We start from the raw sequence: 21,392 nt of genomic DNA, 5'->3' as shown, positions 1-21,392 counted from the left end.
ATCTACATTGTTTTCTTGCACACACAAAAAAGCAAATGTAAAACAATTTAATAATGAAAATTATATTGCTCTGAATGTAATCATTTCACACACAATAAATATTTGTCATGAATTGAAATTCCGTCATAGCTGTCGGAGTGTTTTCCCTACAGGGAATGAAGACTCAGGAGGGGGGCTGAGCTCAGGCACGTGGAAGATATTTACTCATGCAGTAATCAGTCAATGAATGGATCATCCCCTGAAGCCAATCTCGGAAGGGAGATCCAAGACACACTGTAAAGTGTCCAGCAAAAAGTTACATTTTTATGCACTTTTAGTATTACAATGGTCACATGCGATGTGGTTACATCCCTCCCCTCCTCATCCAGGCACACAATCCAAATGCATAATTCCAGATGGGCATTCTAAGAGACAGCCCCTGGTTCCTATCATCTCTGAGGAGAAAGTGAGTTATGCAGATGCTGGAGATCAGAGCCGGAGATGTGTTGCTGGAAAAGCGCAGCAGGTCAGGCAGCATCCAGGGAACAGGAGAATCGACGTTTCGGGCATAAGCCCTTTCCTGAAGAAGGGCTTATGCCCGAAACGTCGATTCTCCTGTTCCCTGGATGCTGCCTGACCTGCTGCGCTTTTCCAGCAACACATCTCCGGCTTCCTATCATCTCATCTTGTTTAATAGGTGTTATAATCTCCAGGCCTTGGGATCATTCCACACATCTCATTCGTTCAGATTTCAATGCTAATTGCTACACTGCTTCGGGCCTCTCAGGATGCCTTATCTGCAGGGACATTGTGAATTCCGATATTCATTGCACTCTCTTTTATCAACGGCAATTTCTCCTCATATTCACCTCTCTCCTAATTATATATGCACAAAGAAATACAAAAGACAGTCAGTTTCCACTTGCTTGCTAAAGGATTAGTAATATGGACTCATTTATAAAGTTAGATATACAGTGTAAAATTATACAGCCACTCTCACAGTCAGAACTTTGTAATTAATGGACAGTGAACATTATATCATGAAGTTGTTTCCTCAAGCTAGATAACTTCACATTTCGGAATAAATGCTTTTCTATAAAACTTTTTATTAAGCGTTGGTTACATGTATCTAACTTACGTTACAAATTACCCCTATAATTCCCGAGAATCTGTAATTAGATCTTTTTTTTAATGTTTTGAGCAACTTTAAAATAGTAACTATTTCTGACAAATGACACCTGTCTGTTGTCCTGATAGCTGCTTCGGAGCTTAACTGGGCTTAACTGGGCTGTATCCTGCAGCTGGTATTCAGTCATTCACTGAGGCAATTATTCTTTCATTAATGAATATCAGTGTTGGTCTGTTGTCTATATGCCGGCATGCCCTTCACAAAAACTGTCCAGAATACTGTAGTCCTGGCGTTGGAGTAGGTCTGTTCAAAATGTTCTTGGTTTTCTTAAAGCAAAGGCGGAACAGAATGTTAGTCTTGTTTATCTCCCCTCTGACACCGTGTGTTTTCATTGTAAGGCAGGCTGCCCCTTTTTGCTTGTCGGCCATTTTGTATGGGCCAACATGTTCCAGATGAGGGCAGGCCACCCCATACAACAGCAAATCAACAAGCATTCCAGTATTAAAATAAAAATCAGCATTCGCTGCCATTGGTGTCTGTACAGTACAATATATCTTTGTCCCTGAGCCATAACTCCACACTTCAATTTGGATGTCCTGGATTTGATCAACTATTAAATATTAGGTAAAGGCAAAAATTAATCTTGGAACTATTTAGTAGCAAGCTTAAAAATGATTAGAAATCTCATTTGGCTGTCCATGATGTGAAAAAATGAACCGTAATCATTGTAAATCCAACGTATCTAAAAATGAAAGGCCGAATATTAATCCAACGATTTCTATGAACATTCAAATGAAAAAGGAGCAGAAATTAACTGTGAGTGTTGGATGGGGAATCATTAGTTGGTTTATGGTTGTGTTCACTTGGAATAACAGATCTATTATTCTTTGTAATATTAGTACTAAGAAGTAATGGATTAAATTAAAATGTGAATTTGACGAGGTTTGTTACAAAACCTAAACTGATTATTGGAATGACAATGAATTCATAATTAAGTTTAGAACTCTGCAAAGTAGATTATTCAATATTTCCAATCAGGTTTGCTCGGAAGTTGATTAGGTATTTATTAAAATCAGTCAACTGAGAATTAAAATGCTGGCATGATGGTTTGAAAAAGTCATCACACATTCAGTGAACATTGATCAGAATTCGTTTGTCATTCATAATTCTCAGGTCTTCAAGAATTCTATACTTGGTGGCTCTGCTTTTCTTTGGAGAAACATAACATGTAATTAAAATAAATGATGTATTTAATTCATGCAATATTTCATATCATCAATATTAAGACATTTTATCCAGCATTACAAAGAAAAATAAGTCAGTATGAACATTTTTTCAGAGAAAAATACAGGCATCAGCATTTATGGATTTTTGTTTTCAATATTGTGTCTGACTGAACGGACGGATATGTTTAATGTACTGAGACACAATTGCATTTTTGTTGTAATTTTTGGACTGAAAACCTATCAGAAAGCTTACCTATATTCAGGACTTGCTTCATATCGATACATGATACGATTAGCATCCTCAGCCATGAGTAATAGGGTCTGATAGTTGGTCTGGGAAAGATGTAGTGTGTAAATTATAAGAAGGTATTACTTGCATATCATTGGATCTGGTGATAACGTTATGTTTGCTGTGGTTATTCATCCTGTGAACAATAAGATACTACAAAGAGATTTTCACTGAACAATAATTAGGTGACCTTGAAGACCGTTACGAGTAATTTGCTTTCAATAATGTTGACCTTATTTGCATGATTTGGAAAACGTTTCAAAGCATTTTGGCAAAATTCTGAATTCTAAACATACGATGGCTTTCGTGCACATACCTTTCACTTTTTGTCATTCCCAAGAGCGATGTCTAATTCGCAGGCACTAGCTGGAATTCAAGTGCCAGGAAGTCTGCCTCAACGTCTCCAAAACACATGTGTGGGGTTGGTTTAAACTGTATCTCCTGAACATTTCTGACCTCTTTGACCTGTGTTTCCACCGTTTTCTGGAGCCGATTGACTCTGGCTACTGTTTGCTTTAGTTTGACCATTTTTTAGTACCGATTTCCCCAGCTACAGGAATATATAGAATGTTCGACTACGGGCCACAGGTCACTGGACCTCAGTGGATAGATAAAATGTGGTTTACTTATTGTTGTAACAACGAATTAATAATAAATCTTTGCATTTTGCAAACAAAAAGATTCAATATTTTTCAGCAGTTTGCAGTGACATTGATTAGATGCTCATTCAGATAGATCAACTGACAATTTGTGGGCAGCACGGTGGCATAGTGTTCAGCACTGCTGCCTCACAGCACCTGAGACCTGAGTTCAATTCTTGCCTCAGGCAACTGTTTGTGTGGAGTTTGCACATTCTCCCTGTGTCTCTGGTTTCTTCCCACTGTCCAAAAATGTACAGGTTAGGTGAACTGGCTCTGCTAAAATTGCCCATAGTGTTAGGTGAAGGGGTAAATGTAGGGGAATGGGTCTGGGTGGGTTGCTCTTCGGAGGGTCGGTATGGGCTTTTTGGAATGAATTGCTTTATCATTCAAATATAAAGGCTGTTCGAGAATTCTATGAAGCCGTCCTTTGGTTCTCTTGTTGAGATGCTAATTTATAATTCATTCCGCATTTAATGTGAAAAGAATTTCGTTATGTGCATCAGAGTTAAGAAGGAATTGAGGAGCAATCGATATGAGAATTTGAATGAATAGAAAGCACAGTAGATTAATATTACAAAGGAGTTTTAGTCTTTGTTCCAAATAAGCAGACAAATATTTTTAATGTTAACAGCATGGTGCTGGAAAAGCACAGCAGTCCAGGCAGTATCCAAGAAGACAAAGAATCAACGTGTTGGGCATAAACTCTTCTTCAGAAAAGATGCAAACAGGGTCATCACGTAACTCGACACAGACAGTCGCCTAGGATGGAATTGCACTCAAGCTCCTGGCACTGTGATGCAGCAGTGCTAGCCACAGAGCCAACATGCGCGAGAAATGAGAGATATGCCACCGTGCTGTCTCACAACACCAGGGTCCCAGGTTCGATTCCAGCCTCGGCTGACTGTCTGTGTTGAATTTGCACGTTCTCTCCGTGTCTGCGTGGGTTTCCTCCCACAGTCCAAAGATGTGCGGGTCAGGTGAATTGGCCATGCTAAATTGCCCATAGTGTTATGTGCATTAGTCGGAGGGAAATGGGTCTGCGTGGGTTATTCTGCAGAGAGTTGGTGTGGACTTGTTGGGCCGAATGGCCTGTTTCCACACTGTAGCAAATCTAATAAAATCAAATTTCAAATGAGCACTCTGCAATATTGTCAAAGCACATCAAATTTTCATTCAATATGAATAGTTGAATGGAAAACAACAAAACAACTTCCTGACAATTCACGAATGAACAATAATTAGAAATTTAATTTGATCAAAGGACATAACAATAGTTAGATTAATTACAATGTTTTGCTACAAATGTAGGTAATTAGCTGACTAATTAATAATACGAAGTGACATTTGTTTGCTTTTAACAGAAGAAGAAATTGACTTGTTTTTCATCTTTGTAACATTGCAGAATAATGATTTGAATGTTTGAAATATTTGAATTAAGCTGTTTAAAATAAAAACAATCATGCGATCATCTGGCATTTCACCTTTCAAGTGGTTACATTTTAAAATATTTTCCAGGATTTTAGAACCAACTGAACGAATTAATTTCTTTTCTGAGGAACGTGAAGAGAATCGATAGCAGATACTGTGAATTATTCATTCAATGTTAGTAGTTAGCTAAATACAACATTCCTTCTTTGCAACAATGGTCAACTTAACAGAATGCAAAATTTTCCGTCATTGTTAATAGATGCAAATTCTTTTTCATTTGACTTCAAAAAGCGAATGAATTTCACAAGATTTTGTTGCATGAAAAGTACTTAACTCTTATTGTGATTATAAACACAATGGATGTTTGCATTTAAGTGAAATGTAATTAAATAAATTCAACTATGTTTCCACAGGTGAAATAAGAATTGATATTAACAATGATTGAGCGATTGTTCACTGCAATATTTTTAATTACTTCATGTACTGAGTCGTAATTCCACATTTATACCACATACTAGATTAAATAATTATTAGATATCTGCAACAATTGAATTCTCAAATTCTATCACTGAATTTAGGAATAATGAGAAATCTAATTTTGCTATGTGATCGAGTGATTTTGTGGAAATGCCCTGCAATTATTGCAGTGAAAAGTAATTAAATGGCCTCAATGTTATGGTGATCATTCAAATAATCAAACATGAGATATTTACAATGAATGTTAGATGGGTAGTTTTTGGTTCCATTGTGGAATACGTGACCTGAACAAATATCACAGTTTTCCACTATAGTATTAGGACTAAGCAACAATGTAGTAAATTAAATTGTGAATCTCACTAAGCTTGTTCAAAGGACTTTCTTAACTAATTCTGCAATTATTGTAATGACAACGACATGATAAATAATGTTGTCATATGAACAGTTCACATGATTCAATATTTCAAAAGCAGTTTGGTGTGGTGTCGATTGGATTTTTATGAAGATCAGTAAGCTGAGCAATAAAATATTAGTAGCTTGCTTTATGCCTTGATGAAGAAATGAGCCATTCAGTGATTATCGAACATAATTCTTCTTTTATTTTAACTCAAAAATACAGGTAATACAAGAATTATGAATTTCTATCTAATGATTTCCTTGTAAAGACTTTTTAAAATTTATATGATTAATATTATGATCAATGTTTTGACATTTGCATCAGAATTTGGAAGGCAATTAATAGATAATGAAAGTGAACAAACGATGCAGTCAATGTCATTTGGTATATAAAGCGATTTTAATAATTGTGTTATTATTGTCTATTGATGAATAATGTTGGAATAGAAACGATTAAAAAAATCAACATGTTCAAATGAGTCCTTTTGTTGCAATGAAATGAAAACAATAATCATTTTGCAGTGTGCATGGTTGAAATAGCAGTTATTTAATATAGCATATCCACTGAGACTACTTTCCTTTTTGCAAAAATGTCGGACTTTCACAAATTCGAAATGAAAGGTTTGTTCAATTATACAACAAAAAATGGTTGCAATTTGAACTGCCTCATGCACACACACAGAAAGAAAGGAAACTTAAGGATTTTTAGAATGACAAAAAATTTGTTGTTCGTGTCATTTTATTACAGTCAATATCCGTGATAAAGTAGACTTGTTGGTTTAAACAACATAAATCGCCTTTAAGTACTGAACTGAAATACGAGATGGCAATTTCACATGTTGCTTGGGATCGTTAGTGAATGCCTACTGTTATCATTGGTCTCAGCAATAATAAGGAACTTACTCAGGTTATTGTACTGAACAGTAATCAGGTGGTGATGAAGACCTTTGTGTTGATTTATGTGCACTGTTTAGCGTGAACATTGATTTCAATAAAATTGAGATATTTACATGAATTAGAAACAGATTGATAACTGGGTGTGAAAAGTCTTATTTAAAATCAGAAAAAAAAAATGATATTTACAAGGATTGTTAAATTAAACACACCTAAACATACCATAATGCTATAAATGAGATAAGTGAGAGATATGCAAAGTCAAGTTTCAAATGTACACACCCGAATACTTTCACACCTTCTCAATATCTCATTCAAGATAAATAGGTGAGTGGAAAACAAAAAGAAAATTCACACAATTCACAACCAGATCAATAATTGTAAATATGTAAATAATAGGAAATGGCATTTGTTTATTTTGCTGAAGAAGTTGATGTTTTCACATAATTATAGCACTTTTTATCATTAAAGTTCTATCTGCTATTTGAACGAAGCTCTTTAGAACAAATGAAAATCAATGGCTATCATTACTTCGTATATTTCATCTTTAGAACTGCAACATTCTCAAATATTTTCCAAGGAATATTGATTCAGCGGAGTTAGACCTATGCTGTTATTAGTGATCTGAGAAAAATAAATAGCAGACATTGTGATTACTGGAAGGAACAATAGGTGCAAGCATATAAAATGTTGCATTGAAAGGCAGTAAAATCTATTCTTAGATATTCTCTAATCATCAGTCAGAGCTGCTCTGGCACAGCTCAGTGCAAAATGGGGATTGAAACCATGCCTCTTTGTTTAAGAGCAGAGACAGTACCAGAGACAGAGCTGCAGAGGTTCCCTTCATAGTGTTCCCAACCAGGCCAGACAGGGCTGTAATCACATGCTCTCTGTGGTTACTCAAGTGATAACTAATCAGATGTTTGATGTGATAATTGGATTGAAATTAACGAGATGGTTCCTGCATGTAATGGACTGAAAATGAAATAGTAATTTACATTAATAGTGGCATGAGTCAACAAATCTTTTAATTACATATGAAGTTCATGATACTTTGTGGAAAGACAAATGGATTACAGTCCATTGATAAGTAAAAATGAATAAAATAATTCCGTTTATTCATAACAGATTCTCATTTTATGCAATCAAAATTAGAAACATTTTGCACTGCACATAAACTGGAAAAAATGATGAATTCATCAGTCAATGTGACTATCCAGCTAAAGACAACTTTCATTCTTTCTGAAAATGTACGATTTCTAAAAAGTCAACATTTACTGTGATTGTTTAATGCAACAAGAGAGATGTCAACCCTTTTTTGTGTACTTCAAAAAAATCCACGTGTACTTAAGCAATTTTTCACATGAGAAATAGTCAACTGGCATTGTAACTCGAAATGCAACAAATATTAGCATTGAAGTAAATTATAACCAAATCAATTCAAAAGTATTTCCAAGTTTAAAATAAAAAGCAATATTCACAATGATTGTGAAACTGTAAGTTGCAATGTCCTTGCATTCGTTGTTGTATAGAACTATAATTCCAAATGTATACCCCTTATGGGATTGAACAACTAGTTGGTTTTAGCCATTAGCAACAAATAGATTTTAAAAATTCTATTTATGTAACATAAGCTCTCTCGTTTTGCTATTAGACTGAGGAATGCGTATAGATATTGTAGGGAAAAGTAACTAGAGTTCTCTGCATTACAAAGACTGAGATTAGTGTGATGTTTCAAATGAGCCAAAATCAGATATTTACAAAGAATTTTGCAAGGTATGTTATTGGTATTTTTGTGGGTGCATTGGCCTGAACAAGCTGGATTTAACATTTGGACTAAGAAATAATGGATGAATTTTTTAAAAATTGTGCGTGCTACAATGTCTAAGTTAAAGTGCTATCAAATGATAATTGATTCTGGAATCTTGACAGATTTATTGATTTAACATTTTGAATACATTTTGCTCTGATGTTGATAAATATTCATTAAAATTGATAAACTGAAAATTAAAATTTAACAGGTAGCTTTATGAACTGAAAAAAAGTAATTATCAACAATTAAACAAAGTTGTTTTTGATGCAAAAATGCAGACAATGCAAGAGTTGTAAGCTTCCTTCCAATAGTTTTCCTGTCAATTTCATTAATGCATTTTTTATCATGATAAATATTTCGACATTTATATCAGAATTATGGATAAGCTAATTACACCATGAAAGTGAGTATTATTGTGAAGAAAAGATAGAATTAATAACATTTGGTACAGAAAGGAATTCTCACAATTGATTGATTATTGTTCATTGACAACTAATGTTGGAAGAAGGAAAAATCCCAACATTTCCAATACGGTTTTTTTTTCTTATAATGAAATTAAAATAAAAATTCTTTTGGAGGGCACGTGATTTGAAAAAAAATAGGAAACAGTCATATAATATGACATTTGAGCTGAAGACTAGTTCCCTTTTCCCCCATTGTTGCCTTTTCAAGAATTAAAAGGTTAGTGTTAGTTGAACTAAAGAGCAAATTGATGTACCTCAATTGTTTGTTTTGCACACAAAAAAGCTAATGTAAAACAGTTTTAACATGAAAATGATCTTGTTCTGAATGTAATCACTTCATACACAATAAATGTTTGTATGGAATTGAAATGTCATCATAGCTGTAGGAGTGTTTACCCCTGACATTGATTGATGACTCAGAGGCAGGAAGAAGTCAGGCAAGTGGAAGATATTTACTCATGTGGGAAAGAGTTAATGCAGGGATCATCCCCCAAGGCCAATCTCCGAAGGGAGAGCCATGGTACAGTGTAAAGTGTACAGTGTAAAGCAGTATTTTATACAATTCCTGTATTCCAATGGCGACATGCAATGTGGTTATAGCCTATCCCTCCTCATCCATTTTATTGTTTTGAGTAACTTTAATCGCATAATTATTTCTGACGAACAAACCCTCTCTGTTGTCCTGATAGCTGCTAAGGGAGTTAACTTGGCTATACCCCTCAGCTGGTGTATATTCATTCACTGAGACAATTAATCTTTCTTTACTGAAGACCAGAGTTGGTCGCTTGTTTTTATGCCTGCATGCTCTTCTGAAAAAACTCTTTGAAATGCTGTGCTCATGACCTTGGAGCGTGTCCGTTCAAAATGTTCTTGTTATCTTTTAAATTAAAGGGACAGACTGTAAGTCTTGTTTAACTCCCCTCTGCCACCTTGTGCTTTAATTCTAAGGTAGGCTGCATCTTTGTCGGCCATTTTGTATGAGGCAACATGGACCATTCTGTTCCAGATGGGGACAGGCCACCCTACAACAATACATCAATTAGGATTCCGGTATTACAATCAAAAACAGTATTCACTGCTGTTAGGAAGCTATATTGTGCAATACATTTACATCACTGAGCCATAATTCCATACCTAAAACTTGATATACAGGATTTGATCAATTATTAAATATTAGTTATAAGCAATAATTAATCTTAATCAGTACATCGCAAACTTGAAAATGATTGGAAATCTCACATTGCTGTCCGTAATATGTAGAAGTGAACAGTAATTATTGGAGTGTAATACAATCAGTAATAATGACACAATGAAATAATGGATTAAATTAAAATGTGACTCTCACAACATTTGTATGTAAGTGAGGTCGCTGAGCTGGAAGGTTTGGTTTCAGACATTTCGTCACCATGACTAGATAACATCATCAGTGAGAGTCTCCAGTGAAGTGGTATGTCCGCCTCTCTATTTCGATGTCTTCTTTTCTTAAGGTCGGTGTTGTCATTTCCAGCTCTTTTTATTTTACATACCACCAGCACTTCACCGGAGACTCTCACTGATTATATTACCTAGTCGTGGTGACGAAGCGTCTGAAAACAAAACTTCCAGCTCAGCGAGCTAACTTACATATTGTCATCAACAAGACTTTCAAATCTTCTCAAACATCAGTCATGAAATGCGTTACAAAACCTAAGCTGAATTACCGTATGACTGTTAGAATGACAATGAATCGGTAATTAATTTTAGAACGCTGACAAAGATAATGATTCACTATTTCCAAATGAAGTTGATTAGATATTTATTAACATCAGTGAACTGAGAGTTAAAATGCTGGCATGATGAGTTGCAAAACAAAGTCAGACAATATGCGATCATTGATTATAATTATTTTATCATGCAAAATTCTCAGATATTCAAGAATTATGTACTTCCTGCCTTCGGTTTTCTTCTGGAAAAATATAATATATAAGTCATATCATTTTGATGTCATCATTATTTCCACCTTTCAGTCAGGATTTTGAAGAAATTAAGTAGACAAAGAACATGGGGATCATAGAAAAATACAGTCAACAGCATGAATAAAAGAAGTGTTTTCAATATTGTCTCTGAAAAAGCAGATGAAGAAATTTACATGGGGATCTGATTGAAATATTTGCAGTTCCACATGTATTGAGCTACAATTATACATTTGTCATGACTATTGGACTGGAAACCTTCTCTAAAACTTGCCTATATTCAGGACTTTCTTCATTTTTGATGCATGTTGCTATTTGCATCCTCAGTCATAAGTAATAAAGTGTGCTTATTGGTCTGGGAAAGATGTGTGTAAAGTATACGAAAGTATCTCTTGCATATATTTGAGGGCAGACAACCAGATGTTTGCTGTGGTTATTCATCCAGACAACAATAAGGTACGTACAAAGAGTTTTTCACTGAACAGCGACTAGATGGCCTTTGAAATCCATTACAAGTACTTTGATTTCAATAGCATTGAGCTTTTTTGCCATGATTTGGAAAACATTTGTCAACGTTTTGACAAAGTAATGGATTCTAAGCATCCAATGGGTTTTGTGCAAACACCCCTCATTTCTTGTCATTGGCACAAGAGGTGTATAATGCTCAGGCACTAGCTGCAAGTCAAGGTGCCAGGAAGTCTGCTTCAACCTCTCCGAAACACAACTTTCGGGCTGATTGTAATGGATCTCCCGAACATTTCTGACCCTTTTGACCTGGCGTTCCTCCTGTTTTCTAGAGCTGATTGACTATGGTTACTGTTTGCTTTCGTTTGACATTTTACTTTAACTCCGATTTCTCCAGCTGTAGGAATATTTCGAATGTTCAATTAAGGGTAGGAGGTCACCTGACCTCAGTGGACAGATAAAATATGGTTCACCTTTTCCTATAACAACTAATTGATAGTTAATGTTTGCATTTTAACAAATAAATTGATTCAATAATTTCAACAGTTCACAGTGACATTGATGAGATAATCATTAAGACAGATCAACTAACCATTATAATCTAGTTACAGGATTATTGAATTGAAAAAATGATGTAGACATGCAGATGTTTTTTTTTCACATGGAATTGTTTTTTCATTCAAATACGTAGGCTGTTCAAGAATTTTATATAGCCTTCCATTTTTGTTCTTGTCAAGAATGCTAATTTATAATTCAATGACATTTTATTGTGTTCTGTATTTCGAGATTTGTGTCAGATTTGAGAAGAAAAAGAGGAGCAATTAACATGAGAACATCAGTAAAGAGAAAGCACAGAAAAAATAAATTTACAGAGGCAACTTTCAGTATTTGCTCTGAATAAGCTGACAAATATTTCTGATGTCAAGTGCGTGGTGCTGTAAAAACATCAGGCAGCATCTGGGGAGAAACAGAATAAACATTTTGGACATAAGCCCTTCATCAGGAATCTTTTCTGATGATGGCCTCATGCCTGAATGTCCAATCTCCTGCTGTTTGGATGTGCCTGGCCTACTGTGCTTTTCCAGTGACACACTCTTGACTCTGATCTCCAGCATCTGCTTTCTTCACTTTCTCCAAATATCTTTAATTAACATAAACTGAAAATGTTAGCAGCGGCTTTTGAACAAGACCATATTAACACTTCTTTGCAATATTCAGAGTGAAAACCTGTTTGTTAATATGCAGCAAGTCAGAGCTATCAACATCTCTTGCTGGTAGAATCCTTGGCCATTTATAATAAAGAATAACCACTGCTTTGACTAACTAGTAGCATGTATAATTACCGAACTGAAATACCAGAGGACAACTATTGTATTTACTGAAGGGAATGATAACCAGATCCTACTGTGATAGTGGTGATTGATCTCAGGAACAATAAGATAGTTACCGTGATTATTGCATTGAACAATGATTAGATGGTCATGAAGATCTAATGGGCGGCACGGTGGCACAGTGGTTAGCACTGTTGCCTCGCAGCGCCGGAGACCCGGGTTCAATTCCCGCCTCAGGCGACTGACTGTGTGGAGTTTGCACGTTCTCCCCGTGTCTGCGTGGGTTTCCTCCGAGTGCTCCGGTTTCCTCCCACAGTCCAAAGATGTGCAGGGCCAGGTGAATTGGCCATGCGAAATTGCCCGTAGTGTTAGGTAAGGGGTAAATGTAGGGGTGGGGGTATGGGTGGGTTCGCTTCGGCGGGTCGACGTGGACTTGTTGGGCCGAAGGGCCTGTTTCCACACTGTAATCTAATCTAATCTAATCTTTGTGAGGCTTTATGTGCAGTGTTTTGTTTCAGCATTGATTTTAGTAACATTGCGATACTTTACAAGTGTGACAATTGAGGGTTAAAGATTTTTTTTTAAAGACAACATTTTCAAAAAATACTTGTTGGTTTTGTTTATCAAAACACAATTGTAAGATTATGGGATGCCTACAGTGTGGAAATTGGCTATTTGGTCCAACAAGTCCACACTGACCTTCCAAACAATACGCCAATCAGACCCATTCTGGTGCTAACCACTGTTCTCGACGCCCAGCCCCATGTAGGAAGTGAGATAAGTGAGAGACGTGCAAAGTCAAATTTCAATTGAAAACTCTCCGATATTGTAAAAGCATATCAATGTTATATTCAATGTGAGTAGGTGAATGGAAAACAAAACAAAAGTCCTGACAAATCATGAATGAACAGCAATTAGACAATTAATTTGCTCAAAGAACACAACAATATTTAGATAACTTGTATTGTTTAATAACAAATTTGGGAATTAACTGACTAGCGAATAGCAGGAAGTGATGTTTGCTTATTTTACTGACGAAGAAATTGTTTTTCATCCTTGTAATACTGCAGAATAATGATTTATGTGCCTGAAAAACTTGATTAAGCTCTTTCCAATAATAAGAAAAGATCAATACGATCACTTAGACTGCTTCATCTTTAAGACTGCAACACTCTCAATTTTTTTCCAGGAATTTAGAAACAGCAGAACTGGTTACTTTTTTTCCTTGGGAACCTGAAGAGAATAAACAGCAGATTCGTTGAATTCGTCATTCAATGCAAGTATTCAGCTTAATACAACGACCCTTCATTGCAAAAATGTTCAACTTCTAAAAATTCAAAATTTATTGTCATTGTTTAATGAAATGATACAGAGATGTTAATTCTTTTTCATTTGACTAAACAAAATGCATGAATTTTACATCATTTTGTTGTATGAAAATACTTAAATCTTAATGCAATTACAAACACAATAAATGTTATAATGAAGTCAAATATATTGAAATGAATTCAACGATGTTTCCATGGGCAAAATAAAAATTGATATTAACAATGATTGAGAGATTGTACACGACAATATATTTATAGTTATTCATGAGAAGAGCCATAATTCTACAATTACAGCACATACTGAATTGAATAATTATTAGGTATGAACAACAACTGAATTGTAAAATTCGATCAATGAATTTAGAAATAATGAAAAATCTCATTTTGCTATGTGACTGAGGATTGTGTGGAAACGAACAGGAATTATTGCAGTGAAAAGTAATTGCAGCTCCATGAATTTAAAGCCTGTGATTCCGGTGATCATTCAAATTAGCAAACATCAAATATTTACAATGAATTTTGGATGGAAGTCATTGGATCCATTGTGGGATATTTGACCTGAAAAAAAAATGCCGTTTCATTCTGCACTTTTGGTACTCATAAACAACCGATTACATTAAAATGTGAATCTCACTATACTTGTTCAAAAGACTTTCTTCATAATTGTGCAATTATTGTCATGACAATGACTTGATAATTAATGTTGTAATATGAGCAATTAAAATGATTCAATATTTCAAAAACACTTTGTTGATTGGATATTTATTAAGATCGGTAAACTGAGGAATAAAATATAATAGTTAGCTTTCTGGATTGAAGAAAAAAAATCAGTGATTATAAAACAGAATGCTTTCTTTTTCCTCAAAAATATAGTAATTCAAGAATTATGAATTTCCATCTCATGGCTTCTTCATAGACACGTGGTATTTTAATTAATATGATAAATATTATGATCAGTGTTCAGACATTCGTGTTAGAATTTGGAAGAAAATTAATAGATAATAAAAGTGAGCATGAAAGTGAACAAACGATGCAGTCAATGACATTTGTTATAGAATGCCATTTTCATAATTGTGTCATCATTGTACAATGATGAATAATGCTGGACCAGAAGCGACAAAAAAACATGTTCAAAGCAGTCATTTTCAGACAATGAAATGAAACCAATAATCATTTTGCAGTGCGCATGGTTTGAAAAAGCTAATTTAATGTGTTCTATAAACTGAAGACTACATTTCTTTTTGGAAAAATGGAGGACTTCCACAAATTCGAAACTTAAGTTTTTGAATGTACATCAAAATGTTTTAACTTTGAAATTTCTCTTGCACACAGATTTAAAATAACCAAACTTAACGATTTTTAGAATGACAATATGTTAGTTGTTTGTGTGGTTGCAATACTGTCAATATCCGTGATAAAGTAGAATTATTGTTTTAAACAACATACGTCATCTTTAACTACTGAACTGAATAAGAGATATCAATTGCATTTGTTGCACGGAAAAGTAAACAAACACTTACTGTTGTCATTGGTTTCAGGAGCAATAACGTACTTTTTCAGGTTATTCTCCTAATCAGTAATCAGGTGGCGTTGAAGATCTTTGTGTTGCTTTATGTGCACTGTTTCGTGTGAACATTGATTTCTATTAAAATTGAGATATTTACATGAATGAGGAACAGACTGATAATTGGGTGTGAACGATCTGATTTAAAACCAGACAATTTTTGATATTTACTAGGATTGCTGAGTGAAATGTCCTTAAACCAGCATGCGATAAATGGGGATAAGTGAGAGATATGCAAAGTCAATTTATAAATGAACACACCCTGATATTTTCACACCATTTCAATGCAACATTCAAGATAAATATGTGATTGGAAAGCTAAAAACAAACCTCACACAATTCCTAAACGGATCAATAATTATAAATTGATAAATAGTAGCATGTGGCATTTGTTTAATTTACTGAACAAGTAATTGATCTTTTCTCATATTTATAGCACTGGATCCTAAATTTCTCTGTGTCGTTTGAACTAAGCTCTTTTCAACAGAAGAAAATTAATGACTATCACAACTTCGTATATTTCAGCGTTATGACTGCAACATTCTCAATTATTTTCTGCGGAATATTGATTGAGTGGAGTTAGCTACATCTTGCTATTAGTGACTGGAAGAAAGTATATAGCAGATACTATGGTACCTCAAAGAATCTACTGATATTATGATTGGATACACAGTAAATGTTGGCATCAAAGTAAATTATAATCAAATCAATTGAAAAATATTTCCAAGCTTAAAATAAATGTAATATTCAAATTGATTGAGAGATTGTACATTGCAACGTCCTTGCGTTATTAATTGTATGGAAGCATAATTCCACATTTATACCCCGTACTGGATTGAACAATTATTAGATATAAGATATTAGCAGTTATGGGGTTTTAGAAATTATATTTGTGAATTTGAGAACAATGAGATACCTATTTTTTTAATAAATATTTTATTGAAAAAAATCCTATTTACTTAACTGAAACTAAATTGCAAACATATTGAATGAATATAGCTTAAATTACATTCAAGTTACATAAATTAGATAATTTATGTAACTGCTTTATTCGGTCTTACTCGTCACTCCTCCAGTGAGACCCATCCCTGTGAGGACCCCCGACAGTACCCATATTCTTTTCCTTCCTGTCTCCTCCTCCCGGGCCCTCACGGGCATTCATAAGATTACCACGGCTATACCGCTGCCCTGACTATGACTGCTGATATGTCAGTTTCAATATAATTTAAAAAGGGCCATCACATCCGACAAAACTGTTTCGTTATGTGGTGCACCATATTTGTGAGGTAACCTTGGGAGAGGTATATCTCACCTTGATATTAGATTGAGTAATGTGCAGAAATGAAGAGTAATATTGCAGTGAAAAGTAATTGAAGTTCTCTGAATTTCAAAGACTGAGATTACCGTGATCTTTCAAATGAACAAAAATTTTGCTCGGGATGTTATTGGTCTTTTTGTGTTTGCATTGACCTGAACAAACAGGTTTTAAGATTGTAGCATTAACAATAAGAAATAATGAATGAAATAAAAAAAGACATTGCATTTGTTAAAAAGTCTAAGTTCAAGCGCTGTGTAATTATTGAAATTGATCATTGTTTCAGTATCTGGATGGATAAATTGACTTAATATTTTGGAAGCACTTTGTTTTTGTTTTGTTCAAAAAATGCAGGCAATGCAAGAGTTATATGCTTTCTTCCAGTAGTTTTCTTGAAGAGTGTGTCAATGTTATTAATGTAATTGTTATCATGATAAATGTTTCGACATTCATTTCAGAATTATGAGGAAAATAATTATACCATGAAAGTTACTATTATTGTGAACAAAAGATAAAGTCAATGACATTTGGTACAGAAAGGAATTCTCATAATTGTGTGATTATTGTTCATTGACAACTAGTATTGGAAGGAAAATGAAAATTGTCAACATTTGCAAGGTTTTTTTTAATGAAACGAAAATTAACACCATTTTGGAGGGAATATAATTTGAAAAAAAAAGGTACAATCATTTGAAGTGACGTTTGAGCTGAAGACTATTTCCCGTTTCCCATATTGTAGTCTTTTCAATATTTTAAAATTTAGTGTTAGTTGAACTAAAGAACAAATTTATATATCCCCATTCTTTTCTCGTACAGCTAAAAAAGGAAAATTTAAAACAATCTTATCATGACCATGACATGGCTCTGAATGTATTCATTTCACACACCAGAAATGTTTGTATTTAATTGAAATTTCACCATAGCTGTAGGAGCATTTTCCCCTGACAGGAATGAAGACTCAGGAGGCAGGCAGACGTCAGGCATGTGGAAGATGTTTACTCATGCAGCAATCAGTTAATGCAGGGGTCGTTCCCCGAGGCCAATCTGGGAAGGGAGTTCCATGACACAGTGTAAAGTGTACAGGAAAAAGCAGCATTTTTCTATACTTGCTGTATTACAATGGTCACATGCAACATGGTTACAGCCCTTCCCTCCTCATCCAGGCACCCAATACAAACACATAATTTCAGATGGGCATTCTAATGGACAGCCCCAGCTTCCGATCATCTCATGTTGTTTCACAGTTAAAATAATCTTCAGGCCTTGGGATCTTTCCATGCATCTTGTTCATTCGGATTCCAAAGTTATTTGCTACAGTCCATCGATCCTTTCAGGATGCCTTACCTGTAGGGACATTTTGAATTCTGCTATTCATTGCATTTTATTTTATCAAAGTCAATTACTCCTCATATTGTCCCTAATTATATATGTACAAAGAAATACACATTGAGTTAGTTTTAACTTACTTGCGATACAATTAGTAATATGACTTGTGTTCTAAAGTTAATTATACAGTGTAAAGGTATACAGCCGCTCTTACTGTCAGGAATTCATAATTAATGGGCAGGTAACATCATGTCTTGAACTTAATTCCTAAAACTAGCTAACGTCACATCTAAGTCTAAATGCTTTTCTCTAATGCTTTTTAATAGACATTTGTTACATGTATCTAACTTATATTGCAATTTTACCCCATGATATTCAAAAATCTGTAATTAGAATCATTGTTTAGTGTTCTGAGTAACTTTAAAATAATAGCTATTCCTGATGAACGAAATCTGTCTCTTGTCCTGATAGCTGCTGAGTGAGTTAATTGGGCCACATTCTGCAGCTGCTGTTTATTCATTTACTGGGGCATTTATCCTTTCATTAATGATGATCGGGGATTGTAGTTTGTCTGTATGCCTCCTGGAATTTTCTGGAATGCAATACTCCTGGCATTGGAGTAGGCCTACTGAAAGTGTTTTTATTTTAATTAAAGGCTGGAACAGACTGCTATTCTTGTTTATCTCCCTTCTGACAGGTGCTTCGTTTTGTTTATCAGGCATTCTGTAGGATCCAACAATGACCATTCTGTTCCAGATGGGGGCAGGCCACCCCTACAACAGCACATCAACTAGGATCCCAGTATTAAAATCAAAATCAGCATTCGCTGCCATTAGTATCTGCACAGTACAATACGTTTCCGTCACTGAGCCATAATTCCACACTTAAAGCTGGATGTACTGCATTTGATCAATTATTAAATATTAGATATAAGCAACATTTAATCTTAAATACATTTATTAGCAAATGTAAAAATGATCAGAAATTTCATATAGCTGTACGTGATGTGAAGAAATGAACAGTAATTATTGGAGCGTAGAACAATTAGATGTGTCTTAATTTATAAGACCGAATATTAATCCAATGATTTATATGAACATTCAAATGAGAAAGGAACAGATATTATCTGTGACTGTTGGATGGGAATCATTGGTTGAATTGTGGTTGTTGACCTGGAATAAAAAATCTATTATTCTTTGTAATATTGGCACTAAGAAACAATAGATTAAATAAAATGTGAATTTGACGATTTTTTTTTTACAAAACCTGAACTGATTACTGTATGATTGTTTGAATGACAATGAATTGATAATTACTTTTAGAACTTTGGCAAATGATCAATATTTCCAACGGGATTGCTGTGATGTTGATTAGATATTTCTTAACATCAGTCAACTGAGAATTAAAATGCTGGCATGATGGTTTGGAAATAACATTAGACATTCAGTGAACATTGATCAGAAATGGTTTGTCATTCATAATTCGCAGATCTTAAAAAATTCTATACTTGGTGTCTCTGCTTTTCTTCTGGGGAAATATATTATATAATAAGAACAAATTATGTATTATATTTACTTCATGCAATGTTTTCATATCATCAATATTTAGAAATTTGAGTCAGCATTTCACAGAAAAATAAGGTAATAAGGAACATTTCTTTTCACAGAAAAATACAGTCAACAGCATTTATCAAGGTTTTTGTTTGAATATTGTCTCTGAATGAAAGATGAATACGTTTAATGGGGACATGTTCATAATGTAATGAGCCACAATTATATTTTTATCATAAGTTTTGGACTGGAAACCTATCAGAAAAATTGCCTCTGTTCAAGACTTACTTCATCTCGATACATGTTACGATTAGCATTCTCAGCCACAAATAATAGTGTCATCATTGGTGTGGGAAAGCTGTAGTGGGTAAATTGGTGTCACTTACATATCTTTAGATCTGGTCAGAGCGTGATGTTTCCTGTGGTTATTCATCCTGAGAACAATAAGGTACACACAAAGAGTTTTTCACGGAACAGTAATTAGGTGACCTTGAAGACCATTACGGGTACTTTGATTTCAATAATGATAAGCTGATTTCCATGATCTGGGAAATGTTTCACAACATTTTACCGAAGTTCTGGATTCTAAGCACCCAGTAGCTTTCGTGAAAAAGCCCTTCTGTTAGCATTCCCAAGAGAGGTGTGTAATGCTCAGTCACTGAGCTGGAAGTCAAGGTACCAGGAAGTCTGCTTCAACTCTTGGGCTGGTTGTAACTGATCTCCCGTACATTTAGTGACCTCCTTGACCGGGAATTCCACAGTTTTCTGGAGCTTATTGTCTCTGCCTACTGTTTCCTTTTTTTTAAAGCTCCGATGTCTTCAGGTGTAGCAATATAGATTAGATTCCCTACAGCATGGAAACAGGCACAACAAGTCCACACCAACCCTCCAAAGAGTAACCCACCCAGTCCCATTTCCCCTCTGACTTATGCACTTAACACTTGGGCAATTTAGCATGGGCATTTTTGGGCTGTGGGTGGAAACCTGAGCACCCGGAGGAATCCCACGCAGACACAGGGAGGATGTACAAACTCCACATAGACAGTCACCCGAGGCTGGGGTCGAACCTGGGACCATGTTGCTGTGAGGCTGCAGGGCTAACCACTGAGTCTCCGTGCCACCCTGATGTTCAATTATGGGCCACAGGTCACTTGACCTCAGTGGATAGATAAAATGTGGTTTACTTATTGTTGTAATAAGGAATTGATCATTAATCTTTGCATTTTACAAATAAAACCATTCTCTATTTTTAATCAGTTTACAGTGGACAATGATGGGATACTCTTTCAGAGAGATCAAATGACAATTATTAGCTATTTTTAGGATGATTTAATTTTAAAAAAAGATACAAACATTCAGAGATTTTTTTGGATGGAATTGCTTTTTCATTCACATATATAGGCTGTTCAAGAAGTCTATGTAACTGTTAATTGGTTCTCTTATCCAGATGCTAATTCATAATTCGTATCACTTTTATGGTGACCAGAATTTTGAGATTTGTATCAGAGTTAAGAAGAAAACGAGGAGCAATTAATATGAAACCTTGAGTGAATAGAAATCAAAGTAAATTTCAATTACATAAAGATCTTTCAGTATTTGCTCCAAATAAGCAGACAGATATTTTTAATGTCGAGACTGTAGTGGTGGTTACGCACAGCAGGTCAAGCAGTATCCATGGAGCCAGAGAGTCGGCATTTTGGGAATAAACCCTTAATCAGGAAAGATTCTCAGATGCTGCCTGACCTGCTGTGCTATTCCAATGCCACACTTCTGACTCTGATCTCCAGCATCTGCTTTCCTCACTTTCTCCAAATATTTGTAATGG

This window comes from Chiloscyllium plagiosum, unplaced genomic scaffold (genome assembly GCF_037043375.1).
Source record: "Chiloscyllium plagiosum isolate Xiang-an unplaced genomic scaffold, Cpla_swu_hap1 HiC_scaffold_44, whole genome shotgun sequence".
Classification (NCBI taxonomy): Eukaryota; Metazoa; Chordata; class Chondrichthyes; order Orectolobiformes; family Hemiscylliidae; genus Chiloscyllium; species Chiloscyllium plagiosum.
The sequence above is the reverse complement of the archived record's forward strand: the minus strand, read 5'-3'. Positions refer to the sequence as shown.